Source organism: Dipteris shenzhenensis, chromosome 6, assembly GCF_047967505.1.
Source record: "Dipteris shenzhenensis isolate YYH24624 ecotype China chromosome 6, Dip_SZ_1.0, whole genome shotgun sequence".
NCBI lineage: Eukaryota > Viridiplantae > Streptophyta > Polypodiopsida > Gleicheniales > Dipteridaceae > Dipteris > Dipteris shenzhenensis.
Genome location: NC_141601.1, coordinates 51,795,267 through 51,810,787, shown reverse-complemented (window position 1 = coordinate 51,810,787; position 15,521 = coordinate 51,795,267).

Below are 15,521 nucleotides of genomic sequence, written 5' to 3'. Positions count from 1 at the left end.
AATGGACGGATGAAGATCTCTCACCGGAAGTGGACTCTCACGGAGAACACTCAAGAGAACTCTCAATCTCACAATCTCTCTCACACTCTCAAGAATCGCAATGCCTTAGCGGAAGGCAAGGAAGCTCTGATACCATGACAAAATATGAAGAGGGGAGAGGAGAAGAGTGGAGATGAGGAGAGAGGGCACAGCTAGAGAGCACACCACAAATGACTAACTGTACACTAGAATTAGTTGAAAAAATAGAATATATATACAAACCCTTTTAGGGTTAGGGTTAGGGGATCTAACCCTTTCCTTTATAGCACTCTATAAGGTTAGTGCTATGCACATATGATCACGTGATGGTGCTATGCACACATGATCACATGATGTTGAGCGTGAACTCTCAACATAACCCTGGTAGACCTGCACAAAATAGGCTCACTTCCAGGTGCTCTGAAAACATCCCTGGTCTTCCTTACTCCAGGTGTAACAACAGAAGGAATACCCAACTCATCATCAATGCTCTGTTCTGAGCCACTGGATTCACCATCCACACAAGAGTAACCTACATTCACATCAAACATGGGCTGATCTACCTTCTCTTTTCCTTTTTGTGATACCTGCGTACCACTCTCTGCATTGCTTTGAGGGGATTCTCCTGATCTCAATCTGCCTGTCCATGGCAAAGTATGTGAACCACTGGTAGAGGACACTCCAGGTCCACTGATATTTTGTGATTGCTGCTGTGCATTCTGTGCAGCATTACCATTTTGTGAATCTACATCAATCATCACATTTACTGGTTTATACCACCTGCTCATCTCATCAAAAACTACATCTCTGCTCACTGTGAACTTACGTGTAGAAGGGTTATAGCATCTATACCCTTTCTGCTGCAGAGAATAACCAATAAAGACGCACTTCTCAGCTTTTGGATCCAACTTGGACCTCAACTCATCTGGCACATGGACATAGGCAATGCAACCAAAAATCTTCAAATGAGAAATATCTGGTTTCCTACCAGTATACATCTCCTCTGGCGTCATGCCATGTATTGCTGCAGTGGGAGTCCTGTTCATTATATAGACTGCTGTAGCAACTGCTTCAGCCCAATAATAATCTGGTAGATCTTTTTCATTTAGCATAGCCCGAGATACCTCTCCAATATGCCTGTTTTTTCTTTCTGCAATTCCATTTTGCTGTGGGGTATGACTGCATGAATAATGCTGCTTTATACCATGCTCCTGCAAGAACCTTGCAAACTCATTTGAGAGGTACTCTCCCCCTCCATCTGACCTTAGGCATTTTATTTGCAGGCCTGTTTCTTTTTCAACCATAGCTTTGAAAGCTTTGAAGTGCCCAAACACTTCACTTTTCTTTTTCATAAAATACACCCACAGTTTTCTGCTGAAGTCATCAATAAATGTGACAAAATAGTGACAGCCTCCAATAGATGCAGCTTTTGTAGTCCACACATCAGAGTGGATTAATTCCAATAGCTTTTTACTCTCTTGAACATGCCTAGGAAAAGGTTTCCTTGCCTGTTTCCCAAATTGACAGGCTTCACAAACCTTGTGCATTTCTGCAACCTTGAATTTAGGCAATCCTGCGACAATATTTTGAGCTTGCATTGATTTAAGTCGCTGTATATTAACATGACCAATGCGTTTGTGCCAGATATCAATATCTACAACTACACTGGTCCCATGTGCAAACATTGCTGCACTCAATTCAGGCATGTCTGCATCCAACGTAAACATCCTGCCCTTCTTCTTTCCTTTTGCTATCAAGCGACCATTATTTTTCATATCCTCAACAAAGCATCCATGAGGATTAAATCTAACCTGCAAGCCCTGCTCAACCATTTGACCAACAGAAACCAGGTTCTTGGTGATGTTCGGGACATGAAATACATCAGACAAGTATTTCTTTTTCCCATCCTGCATAGATAAAGGAATTTTGCCAATCTGCACAATAGGATGTGCAGTATCGTCACCAGTCTCCACAAATCCTGGTTTCTCCATTTTCCTTGCATCTTGCATCCATTCTGCATGACCTGTCATGTGGTTTGACGCACCTGAGTCAACATACCACACATCATTTTGTTCTTCTGCACTTGTCACAGAATTAGTCATATGCTGCACCATAAATAGATGCTCATTTCTATCATCACCCTACCTGCTAGAAGATGCATAATTGCCTTGCTGCAATTTTCCATTCATAATGTCATTCTGCTTTTTGTAGCAGTCCTTAGCCATATGACCCATTTTGCCACAATAGTAGCATTCAACATTGCTGTTTGCATTTTGGCTTCTCTACCATCCACCATGGCCTCTTTGGCTCCCCCTGCCTCTAGAGTTACCACGTCCTCTTGCATAAGACTGGTTTTCTTGCGTTTGCTGCATATTTTGATTTCTACCATGGCCTGCAGATCGGCCTCCTCTACCTCTGCCTCTACCTCTGCCAGCATTTGAGTAGAAGACAGTTTCTTTTGAAGTTCCTGCTGAAGAAGATGCACCCCCATTTCTCTGCTCTTCAGAAATTAGAAGAGCAATCAGCTCCTCAAAATCAGGAAATTTTTCACGGACGGCAATGGATGTCCGGAACTGTGCATAATCCTTTCCTAGACCATTCAAGGTCACAGAAACCAAATCATCATCATCCACTGGCGACCCAATGGCAGCAAGTGCATCCGCAATTTTCTTCACCTTCATGTGGTAGTCATTGATGCTCATGTTTTCCCTCTGCACATTGTGCAGCTCCTGCTTGAGCTGCATTTTCCTGGCTTGCGTATTTGTGCTGTACATTTTTGCCAAAGTATCCCATGCCTCCTTTGGCGTATTTGCATCTTGAATATGCACAATCATGGAGTCTGAAATACTGATAGACAGCCAGTACATAACTTTCCTGGCTCTCTCATGCCATCCTTTAAATGCCTGCATTTCCTGTTGACTGGGAACATTAGGAAGAACAGGTTCTTCTTCATTTCCTGTAATGAATTCCCAATAGCCTTTTGCCATCAAGAAATTCGTCATTCTAAACTTCCATGCCTGGAAGTTGTTCTTGTCAAGCTTTTCAGTGACAATCTGTGAAAGAGAATCAGATGCCATTACAGAACACTGCAAAATATTCTGTCACTGCAAAAAACACAGCTTTTGCCTCACACGGGCACATCTGCAAAACTGACAAAAGTGGTATTTCACCACACAGTCACTTCCTAGTGACGATTTTACATCAACAGGCAATAGGCATGAATCTGCAACTCCCAATATCTTTGCACACACGCATACGATGCAATTTCTACGGCACCTTTCCACCGACTAGCCGTGCAGTGGTCACACAGCAAAAAAAAGGGCCTTTTTCTAAGTGCCTGCGAAGAACTTCCGCCTTCAAAACGGGCACCGAAACGGCCTCAAATCAGAAAAATAAAGTCACTCAGGGCTTAGCCCTTGCCCGCAGCATATACTGTGCTCTCGCCACACCACAAAGGGCGTCTCAATCTGAAACAGTGCACTCCTGCACTTCTGGCTGTGCTACCTGTAGAGATTTGCTCCCAAACTCAAAATAGGAAAGCAACACTGGTCCTCTTACCAGGACACCACGAACTTGGCTTGCTTTCTTGAGCTCCTTACCACGAACAAGGCTCTGATACCATGTGAAGATAGTGGGAGAGAGGGAAGGAGTCTCACTTGAGGCTTTCTCACAATCACAATGGGGGAATACACACAAAGGTGGAGGCTGAAAACAGTTTTTCCTCTTCTTAGTTGTGAAAGCCAAAAGAACTCTAGTACAAAGAAATGGAAGAACCCTATATGTGGGTCTCAAACCAAACTCAACTAACTAAGGTGGCATACTAACTGAGCCACAAACTAGAGTAGATAAGGATAGCTGTCATCCAGCTATTATTCGTGGGCGGTGTACCAAGCGTATCTCTAGCTAACAAGTCGGTGACATAAATGCACAACAGTCACCCTGGCATATCGCGAGTGGAGCTAGATATCTCAACATTTGGGGCATTGTGTTGAGTTCTACTTTGGTATTCCAAGAAATTGTCTCAAGTGTCCATGCTTCCTTGCACTCCACTTCCAAAAGCATGTCCTAACCTTGAAACTCCTCCTCCCCTATCCTTTAACCTTGCAACCCATCCTCTCCCTCTCCTCCTCCTCCTCCTCCTCCTCCTCCTCCCTTCTCTTCCTCCCTCTTCTCTCTCTCCTTTCCCCCCATGCTCTTACATCTTCTTTATCTCCCACTCCTATGCTCCCCCTAAACCCTTAGTTCCTCAACTCTTAACCTCCATGAACTACAAGGGAGACGAGTTGTCCACCATATACTCTACCTTGAACCTTGGATCCTCCTTCTAACCCTTGGACCTCTTCTAAACTCTGGAACCTCTTCTAAACTTTGGAACCTCTCTCTAAACCTTGGAACCTTCTTCTAAACCCGAAAACTCCCTCTAACCCTTAAACTCCTCCTAAAACTTTCAACTCCCAATGAAGGCAAAAGCCTTCATTACCTGAACCATGATGATGTACGTTCCTTTCACACATGCATGCACTATGTTTTCTTACCACAGTTAAGCCTATGTCTCTCATTGGAATACGACTCGAGGTCCTAAGCTACACTTATACTAAAAATGAGAACACTGATATATCTTTAGGTGAAAAAAAGCCTCATAACCCTGCATACTGATAATACCCTACTCTTCTTACGGAAGCCGTGGGAAAGAGACAACACTAGAGCACTACCAAGCGCTAGTAACTATAAAGTAGTAGCACTATTAGATCATTAAGAAGCCATAGTACTAGCACATCTTTGACCAAAACTATCAGAGCTACACTAACGATCTTAAGTACAGCTCTAAGTAGCACTACCTTACACTAGCACACAGTACATAGCACTAGCACTAACATGCACTAGCTTTACTATTAGCATTAACAAGTAGTTGCATAGTAGAGCACTAATAAGTAGTACTCTAACAAGCACTAGCACAACTCTGACTAGCTATATCAGTGTTACACTAACAAGCATAAGTACATAAATAATTATCACTACCTTGCACTAGCACACACTACCTAGCACTAGCACTAACATGCACTAGATTTTAACCCTTTCAAACTTTTGTTAAAACCCCCTCATGTGACATATCATGGGAAAGCATTTTAAGAATAGATTTTAAAGGCACAATCTTGGCTAGCTTTGAAGTCTTTATGCTAAAGATACATTGAAAGCTAGAATGAAAATAAAAGTCCCAAAGTATTGGGATTTTCCCAAATTTTCTAATATGGTGTTATAACCATCACTAGCCTTACTATTAGCACTAACAAGCACTAGAACCAAATAGCATTACCTTTAACTCTCATTATCAATAAGTAGTAGTAGAACTAACTTGTAGAATATTTCTTGGATTTAAGTCTATTATTACTTGCAGGGTGTCTCAGGTGGGTTCATCACAAAAGGGGTCAAAGTGTGCACTTTGTCTCTTGTTCCAATTTTGATGATGAAGAAGAGATGGGGAAGGAGGATGCAAGTGAAATGTAAAGTAGTGGAAAAAGGATATCTCCTCCAATCAAGCCCAAAGTGCAAGATAAATACCTCGAGGATGAACCTATAGGGCAAGACAAGCCTGCAGAGTAAGATAATCTATTGTTACAGGACATCGTTTGGTAAAAAAGTAAAAAAGCAAAAGATGGACGGATTTGAAGAAGGTATGACAATTTTCATTTTTTAGTAATTTTAGAGTCGCAAGATGAACATGTGCACTAACCTTTACCTTCTCTACTGTCACATGTGAAGGGTGCAAAAGGACCCCAAAGACCAAGAGCGGAGGTGCCAGCAAGGAGCAAAAAGAAAGAAGTCATGTAGTTGCTGTAAGCTTTAGTGTGAACCCTAAGGATATACCAATAGAAGCACAGACACACCAATGCCTACATGAGGTCCAAAAGCCAAATGAACTCCCCACTTCAAGCCCAAAGCCTACAAGAAGTTGTAGCGGGCTTGTGAAAAGTTGTAGTTAGAGTTGTAGTCAGCTACAATAGGCTCAGAGCCCTTCGAGGGCATGCTCTTTTGTGTTGGATGAAATACTACAAAAACTATTGTACTATGGATGAAATACTACTAAAACTATTTCAAGTGGATATCGAATTGAGATATATTCAAGCTATTTCAATATAATGCTATTATTTAGCAAGGCAATGTCACTATTATAGTGTATAATTAATACAAACGGTCCTTGGAATGTACATAGCATGACTATCATCTTCTAATGCTATGTAGTAGCACTAGTAGCATCACCAACCACTAGCAATAGCACTAGCTATTAGTAGCATCTATAACCACTAGTAGTAGCACTGAGCAGCATCACCAACCACTAGCAGTAGCACTAACAACAACACTAGAAGTAGCACCAACCACTAGCAACTGCACTAATAACAACACTACAAGAAGCACCAACCACTAGCAGCAGCACTATAGCAGCTATACCAACCACTAGCAGCTACACTAGTAGTAATGCTATAGCAACTGCATCAACCACTACCAGTAGCACTACCTACTAGTAGCAACAACACTAAAACTATTGTATTGTGGTCTTCTCTCTAATGAATTTGGGTCTTGGCACCTTGGGGGACTCAATAATTTGGTGTCTTTTCATGTGTGAGTGTGAATGTGTCCCTTGTGAACTTTGCATTTTCTGGATACATGGTCTTATTATAATAGCGCGTGAGGGATGTGATTGCTACAATATATAGGGCATGGAGGAAATTCACCATAAACTCCTAAAAATTTAAGAAAATAGACATTTCCTAGATCACTCAAGCTTGGTTGTTGAGTATCTACTACTTCAATATAAAACTTGTATCTTGGCCTATCTCCAAAGATAGGAAGCATGTTAATCTATTTAGATTTGTATAAGTGTGTTTTAATTCTATTCTAAATTATGTTTAGATCTGTTTAGATATGCTCATATTTTTAATCTAATATGATTGATTTGCTTAAATCTATTCAGGTTTGTTTAAATCTATTTTAATCTTGAATTTAAATTTGTTCAAAATTGTTTAAATATATATTTCAACCTGAATTCCAAATATGTCTAGATATAATTAAACTAGACAATCTGGTTAGTACATGTGAAAGAGACAGAAGAAGGATTGTAGTTTTCCATTCTTGTCAGTAGCAAGCTTGAAAAGAATGCATGCCCAAAATCAATTGCTAGGTGGTGAAAGAGGTAGCAAAAGAGGGAAGCAACAAAATGGGATCAAATTTATAGATGCTGTTTGGACATATTAGAAAGACCAGAGATAAAGACATCTAGAGAGGTAGCCATCCCTTTAATGGATATCCTCAGATCTTGCGCCTACATCCATAAAAAGAGCTACCGATGCCTCTCTATCAAGAACGAAGAGCTGTGATCTTGGACTTGAATGGCCGTCTAGTAAAGGTTGTTGAGTTGCATCATGGAGATATACCTTTACCTTATGTAGGCTTAATGGAAAAATGTCAAGAGTCCAAGGGATGGACTAAGTTTATTCATAAAGATGTTGGGCCTTCTTGGACTTTTGCATTTCATGCTTTGAAGTGTGTATTTGGAGCACATCCAGAAGAACAAAAGTAAACAAAATCCTCTGTGCATGCTTTCCACAACATTTTGAAAAGATAATAGTTTTGGCTCAAGAAGATTTAGTATAATGTGTGAAGATAGTGGGAGAGAAGGAGGGAGTCTCACTTGTAGCTTTCTCACATATACAATGGGGGAATACACACAAAGGTGGAGGTTGAAAATAGTTTTCCTCTTCTTAGTTGTGAAAGCCAAAAGAACTCTTGTACAAAGAAATAGAAGAACCCTATATGTGGGTCACAAACCAAACTCAGCTAACTAAGGTGGCATACTAACTGAGCCACGAACTAGAGTACATATGGATAGCTGTCATCTAGCTATTATTCATGGGCGGTGTATCAACCGCATCTGTAGCTAACAAGTCGGTGACATAAATGCACAACGGTCACCCTGGCATATCGTGAGAGCTTGATATCTCAACACTCCCCCTCGAGCTCAATCCCAATTCTTGCACACCAAGCAGGTCTCTGAACTTGCACAGCTTCTCTGCACCCAATGCCTTCGTGAATATGTCAACTACCTGATCCTCTGTGCTGACATAAACTAGATCAATAAGACCTAGTAAAACCTTCTCCCGCACATAGTGATAATGCACCTCAATGTGCTTTGTTCTAGCATGATAGACTGGGTTATTTGCCAAGTGTATACTGCTCATATCGTCACAATAAATGACAACTGGCCCATCTGTACACTGATGCATATCATAGAGTAGCTTATGCAACCAAGCTACCTCACATGAAGCCATTGCTGCACCCCTGTACTCAGCCTCTATGCTCGACAAGGCAACTGTAGGTTGTTTCTTGCTGCTCCAAGTGACTGAAGCACTCCCAAAAGAGAACACATATCCATTGGTAGATCATCTAGTTTTCCTCTTCTTAGTTGTGAAGGCCAAAAGAACTCTTGTAGAAAGAAATAGAAGAACCTTATATGTGGGTCACGAACCAAACTCAGCTAACTAAGGTGGCATACTAACTGAGCCACGAACTAGAGTACATATGGATAGCTGTCATCCAGCTATTATTCATGGGCGGTGTACCAACCGCATCTGCAGCTAACAAGTCGGTGACATAAATGCACAACGGTCACCCTGGCATACTCAAAACCTCTTGATCCAGGGATGGATCAACTATACAAAGGGGTGTGAAGATAGTGGGAGAGAGGGAAGGAGTCTCACTTGTGGCTTTCTCACATACACAATGGGGGAATACACACAAAGGTGGAGGCTGAAAATAGTTTTCCTCTTCTTTGTTGTGAAAGCCAAAAGAACTCTAGTACAAAGAAATAGAAGAACCCTATATGTGGGTCTCAAGCCAAACTCAACTAGCTAAGGTGGCATACTAACTGAGCCACGAACTAGAGTATGTAAGGATAGCTGTCATCCAGCTATTATTCATGGGCGGTGTACCAACCGCATTTGTAGCTAACAAGTCAGTGACATAAATTCACAACGGTCACCCTCGCATATCACGAGTGTGTGAAGATAGTGGGAGAGAGGGAAGGAGTCTCACTTGAGGCTTTCTCACAAGCACAATGGGGGAATACACACAAAGGTGGAGGCTGAAAACAGTTTTCCTCTTCTTAGTTGTGAAAGCCAAAAGAACTCTAGTACAAAGAAATAGAAGAACCCTATATGTGGGTCTCAAACCAAACTCAACTAACTAAGGTGGCATACTAAGTGAGCCACGAACTAGTGTAGATAAGGATAGCTGTCATCCAGCTATTATTCGTGGGCGGTGTACCAACCGCATCTGTAGCTAACAAGTCGGTGACATAAATGCACAACGGTCACCTTGGCATATCGTGAGTGGAGCTCGATATCTCAACACTCCCCCTCGAGCTCAATCCCAATTCCTGCACACCAAGCAGGTCTCTGAACTTGCGCAGCTTCTCTGTGCCCAATGCCTTCGTGAATATGTTAGCTACCTGATCCTCTGTGCTGACATAAACTAGATCAATAAGACCTAGTAAAACCTTCTCCCGCACATAGTGATAATGCACCTCAATGTGCTTTGTTCTAGCATGATAGACTGGGTTATTTGCCAAGTGTATACTGCTCATGTTGTCACAATAAATGACAACTGGCTCATTTGTAGACTGATGCATATCATAGAGTAGCTTATGCAACCAAGCTACCTCACATGCAGCCATTGCTGCACCCCTGTACTCAGCCTCTGTGCTCGACAAGGCAATGTCGGCTGTTTCTTGCTGCTCCAAGTGACTGCAGCACTCCCAAAGGAGAACACATATCCACTGGTAGATCGTCTATCAGAAATACTACCAGCCCAATCAGCATCAGTGTATCCATGCAACTGTATCTGAACCCCAGACTCATAGAATAGTCCATACTGCAATGTGGACTTCACATACCTGAGTATGCGTCTAGCCGCATCCAAATGCGATTTCCTTGGAGCTTGCATAAACTGACTTACCAACCCAACAGCATAGCTCAAATCTGGCCTGGTAATAATCATGTAAATCAAACTTCCTGCTATGCTTCTGTACATAGTAGGGTCTTCCAAAAGCTCACCTGCATCTGCGCTCAGCTTCACATTCTGCTCCAAAGGAACTGAAATAGGCTTACAGCCTGTCATCCCATATTTGGACAGCATGTCCAGTCCATACTGCCTCTGCAAGAGCTGTATCCCACTTGGTGATCTAATCACCTCAATGCCCAAGAAATAACGTAGCTCTCCCAAATCCTTCATCTCAAACTTCTACTTCAATAGCATTTTCACATGAAGGATGTCTTCATCACTATCACCTGTGATGATCAAATCATCAACATAAATGACAAGCAGCATAATACCCTTCTCTGTTTTTCTCACATAGAGTGAGAAATCTGCCTTGGAAATCTGAATGCCAATAGTAACAAGATACTGTCCTATCTTGTCAGACCATGCTCTAGGTGCTTGCTTCAAGCCATACAAGGCTTTCTTCAACCCGCAAACAAACTCAGGATGAACAGCATGCACATAACCTGGTGGCTGCTCCATATAGACCTCTTCTTGCAAATCACCATGCAAGAAGGCATTCTTTACATCCATCTGATGTAAAGACCATCCCTTTGATGCAGCCATAGCAATGACTGCTCTTACAGTCGCCATCCTTGCAACTGGACTGAATGTTTCTTCATAATCAATGCCATATGTATGTGCATACCCCTTGACAACTAATCTTGCCTTGTATCTGTTCACAGAATCATCTTCATTGTGCTTCATCTTATAAACCCATTTACAGCCAATTGCATTCTTGTCTTTAGGCAAAGGCACCAATTCCCATGTTGCATTTGCATCCAAGGCATCCATTTCTTCATCCATGGCTTTCTCCCATTTTGCTTTTCCCATGGCTTGCTCAAAAGAAATGGGTTCTGGTTCCTGTATCACTTTGACCATATAGGCATAGTGAATGGCTGTAAATCCATCATATTTCAGCCTATCCACAGGATACCTAGCTCTGGTAGACCTACGCAAAATAGGCTCACTTCGAGGTGCTCTCAAAACATCCCTGGTCTTCCTTACTCCTGGTGTAACAACAGAAGGAATACCCAACTCATCATCAATGCTCTGTTCTGAGCCACTAGATTCACCATCCACATAAGAGTGACCTGCATTCACATCAAACATGGGCTGATCTACCTTCTCTTTTCCTTTTCGTGATACCTGCGCACCATTATCTACATTGCTTTGAGGAGATTCTCCTGATCTCAATCTACCTGTCCATGGCGAGGTATGTGAACCACTACTAGAGGACACTGTAGGTCCACTGATATTTTGTGATTGCTGCTGTGAATTCTATGCAGCATTACCATTTTGTCCATCTACATCAATCATCACATTTACTGGTTTATACCAGCTGCTCATCTCATCAAAAACAACATCTCTGCTCACTGTAAACTTACGAGTAGAAGGGTTATAGCATCTATACCCTTTCTGCTGTAGAGAATAACCAATAAAGATGCACTTCTCAGCTTTTGGATCCAACTTGGACCTCAATTCATCTGGCACATGAACATAGGCAATGCAACCAAAAATTTTCAAATGGGAAATATCTGGTTTCCTACCAGTATACATCTCCTCTGGCGTCATGCCATGTATTGCTGCAGTGGGAGTCCTGTTCATTATGTAAACTGCTGTAGCAACTACTTCAGCCCAATAAAAATATGGCAGGTCTTTTTCATTGAGCATGGCACGAGATACCTCTCCAATATGCCTGTTTTTCCTTTCTGCAAGTCCATTTTGCTGTGGAGTATGACTGCATGAATATTGTTGCTTTATGCCATGCTCCTGTAGGAACCTTGCAAATTCATTTGAGAGGTACTGTCCCCCTCCATCTGACCTTAGGCATTTTATTTGCAAGCCTGTTTCTTTTTCAACCATAGCTTTAAAAACTTTGAAGTGCCCAAACACTTCACTTTTCTTTTTCATAAAATACACCCAAACTTTTCTGCTGTAGTCATCAATAAAGGTGACAAAGTAATGACAGCCTCCAATAGATGCAACTTTAGTAGTCCACACATCAGAGTGGATTAATTCCAATGGCTTCTTACTCTCTTGAACATGCTTAGGAAATGGTTTCCTTGCCTGTTTTCCAAATTGACAGGCTTCACACACCTTATACATTTCTACAACCTTGAATTTTGGCAATCCTGCAACAATATTTTGGGCCTGCATTGATTTAAGTCGCTGTACATTAACATGACCAATGCGTTTATGCCAGATATCAATATCTACAACTATATTGGTCCCATGTGCAAACATTGCTGCACTCAATTCAGGCATGTCCGCATCCAGCGTAAAGATCCTGCCCTTCTTCTTTCCTTTTGCTATCAAGCGACCATTATTTTTCATATCCTCAACAAAGCATCCATGAGGATTGAATCTCACCTGCAAGCCCTGCTCAACCATTTGACCAACAGAAACCAGGTTCTTGGTGATGTTCGGGACATGAAATACATCAGACAAGTATTTCTTTTTTCCATCCTGCATAGACAAAGGAATTTTGCCAATCTGCACAATAGGATGTGCAGTATCATCACCAGTCTCCACAAATCCTGGATTTTCCATTTTCCTTACATCTGCATCCATTCAGCATGACCTGTCATGTGGTTTGACGCACCTGAGTCAACATACCACACATCATTGCTTTCTTCTGCACTTGTCACAGAATTTGTCATATGCTGTACCATAAACAAATGCTCATTTCTGTCATCACCCTGTCTACTAGAGGATGCATAATTGCCTTGCTGCAATTTTCCATTCATAATGTCATTCTGCTTTTTGTAGCAGTCTTTAGCCATATGCCCCATTTTACCACAGTAGTAGCATTCAACATTGCTGTTTGCATTTTGGCCTCTCTGCCATCCACCACGACCTCTTTGGCTCCCCTTGCCTCTAGAGTTACCACGTCCTCCTGCATAGGACTGGTTTTCTTGAGTTTGCTGCATATTCTGATTTCTACCACGGCCTCCAGATCGGCCTCCTCTACCTCTGCCTCTACCCCTTCCAGCATTTGAGTAGAAGACAGTTCCTCCTGAAGAAGATGCACCACCATTTCTTTGCTCTTCAGAAATTAGAAGAGCAATCAACTCCTCAAAATCAGGAAATTTTTCACGGATGGCAATGGATGTCCGGAACTGTACATAATCCTTTCCTAGACATTCAAGGTCACAGAAACTAAATCGTCATCATCCACTGGCGACCCAATGGAAGCAAGTGCATCCGCAATTTTCTTCACCTTCATGTGGTAGTCATTGATGCTCATATTTTCTCTCTGCACATTGTGCAGCTCCTGCTTGAGCTGCATTTTCCTGGCCTGCTGCATATTTGTGCTGCTGTACATTTTAGCCAAAGTATCCCATGCCACCTTTGGCGTACTTGCATCCTGAATATGCACAATCATTGAATCTGAAATACTGATAGACAGCCAGTACATAACTTTTCTGGCTCTCTCATGCCATCCTTTAAATGCCTACATTTCCTGTTGATTGGGAACAATAGGAAGAACTGGTTCTTCTTCATTTCCTGTAATGAACTCCCAGTAGCCTTTTCCCATAAGGAAATTCATCATTCTAAACTTCCATGCTTGGAAGTTGTTCTTGTCAAGATTTTCAGTGACAATTTGTGAAAGAGAATCAAACACCATTAGAGAACACTGCACAATATTCTGTTACTGCAAAAAACACAGCTTCTGCCTCACAAGGGCAAATCTGCAAACCTGACGAAAGTGGTTTTTTTTTTTTGACCACGCAGTCACTTCCTAGTGACGATTTTGCATCAACAGGCAATAAGAATGATTCTGCAACTCCCAATATTTCTGCGCACAGGCATACGATGCAATTTCTACGGCAACTTTTCACCGACCTGCAGAACAGTGGTCGCACAGCCCAAATAGGGCCTTTTTCTGAGTGCCTGCGGAGAACTTCAGCCTCCAAAACGGGCCCTGAAATGACCTCGAATCAGAAATGACCTCGAAATGAACTTCCGCAGCATATAATGCCCTCTCGCCACACCGCGAAGGGCATCTCAATCTGAGACAGTGCACTCTTGCACTTTCGGCTGTGCTACCTGCAAAGATTTGCTCCCAAACTCGAAAAAGGAAAGCAACACTGGTCCTCTTACCAAGACACTGCGAACTTGGTTTGCTTTCTTGAGCTCCTTACCACGAACAAGCCATCACTCTTTATGGATAGCTCAGTTTGCTTTTTTGAAAAAAGGTAAAATGGTCAAAATTGCAAGCTCTACGCATTCATGTCGACTACCTAGCCTGATTGTATATCATGTGGCTTCTATTTAAGAAATAAATATAATTTCTTAAGGTAGTAATCCAAGGTTGATGCTTGGGGTGGATATGTTTGGCTAGAAATGGAAAAAGAAATTTTACTCTCCTTGCCCTTGAGAGTTATGTTCGTGAAAGTTTGAGGTAGTTTGTTTTTTACACATACCTACATATATTTAAAACTACTTGAGAATTAGTCTCCCCAACAGCGGCACCAAATGTTGGCTCTTTCCTACTACTTTCATAGGAAGAGCTGGGTTCTCTTAGTATGCAGGGTTCTGAGGCTTTTTGTCACCTATATATATAGTGGGGTTGTCGGTTGTAGTATATGTGTAGCTTAGGACCTCGAGTCGTGTTCTGGTGAGAGATGTAGGCTTAAGTGTGGTGAGCAAACATAGTGCATGCATGTGTAAAAGGAACGTTATCATCATGATTGAGGTAATGAAGGCTTTCGCCTTCATTGTGGGTTGTAGGGTTTAGGAGGAGTTTAAGGGTTAGAAGGAGGTTCCAAGGTTAGAAGGAGGTTCCAGGGTCCAAAAGGAGGTTCTAGGGTTCAGAAGGAGTTCTAGGGTTAGAAGGAGGTTCCAGGGTTTAGAAGGAGTTTTAGGGTGTAGAAGGAGTTCCAAGGTTTAGAAGGAGTTGAAGGGTTTAGAAGGAGGTTCCAGGGTTAGAAGGAGGATCCAAGGTTCAGGGTAGAGTACATGGTGGAGAACTCGTCTCCCTCGTAGATCATAGAGTTTAAGGGTTGAGGAACAAAGGGTTTAGGGGGAGCATAGGAGTGGGAGAGGAAGAAGGTGTAAGAGCATGGGGAAAAGAAGAGAGAGGAGAGAGAAGGAGGAGGGAGGAGAATGAGAGAGGAGGAGGAGGAGGAGGAGGAGGGAGGAGGAGGAGAAGGAGGGAGGAGGAGGAGGAAGGAGGAGGGAGGAGGAGAGGGAGAGGGTGTGTTGCAAGGTTGGAGGAGAGGGGGTACGTCTTTTCTTTGAGCATCTTGGTCTGAGCACATTTTTCTGAGCATGGCTTATATTGTGATTTCATAGACAATTTTATCATAACATCACACACCATTTAGTCATAAAACTACCCCAAGAAGATACTATATACATTTTTACCCCACAAAGATGCCACTAACATCGCACACCCTTTAGTCATA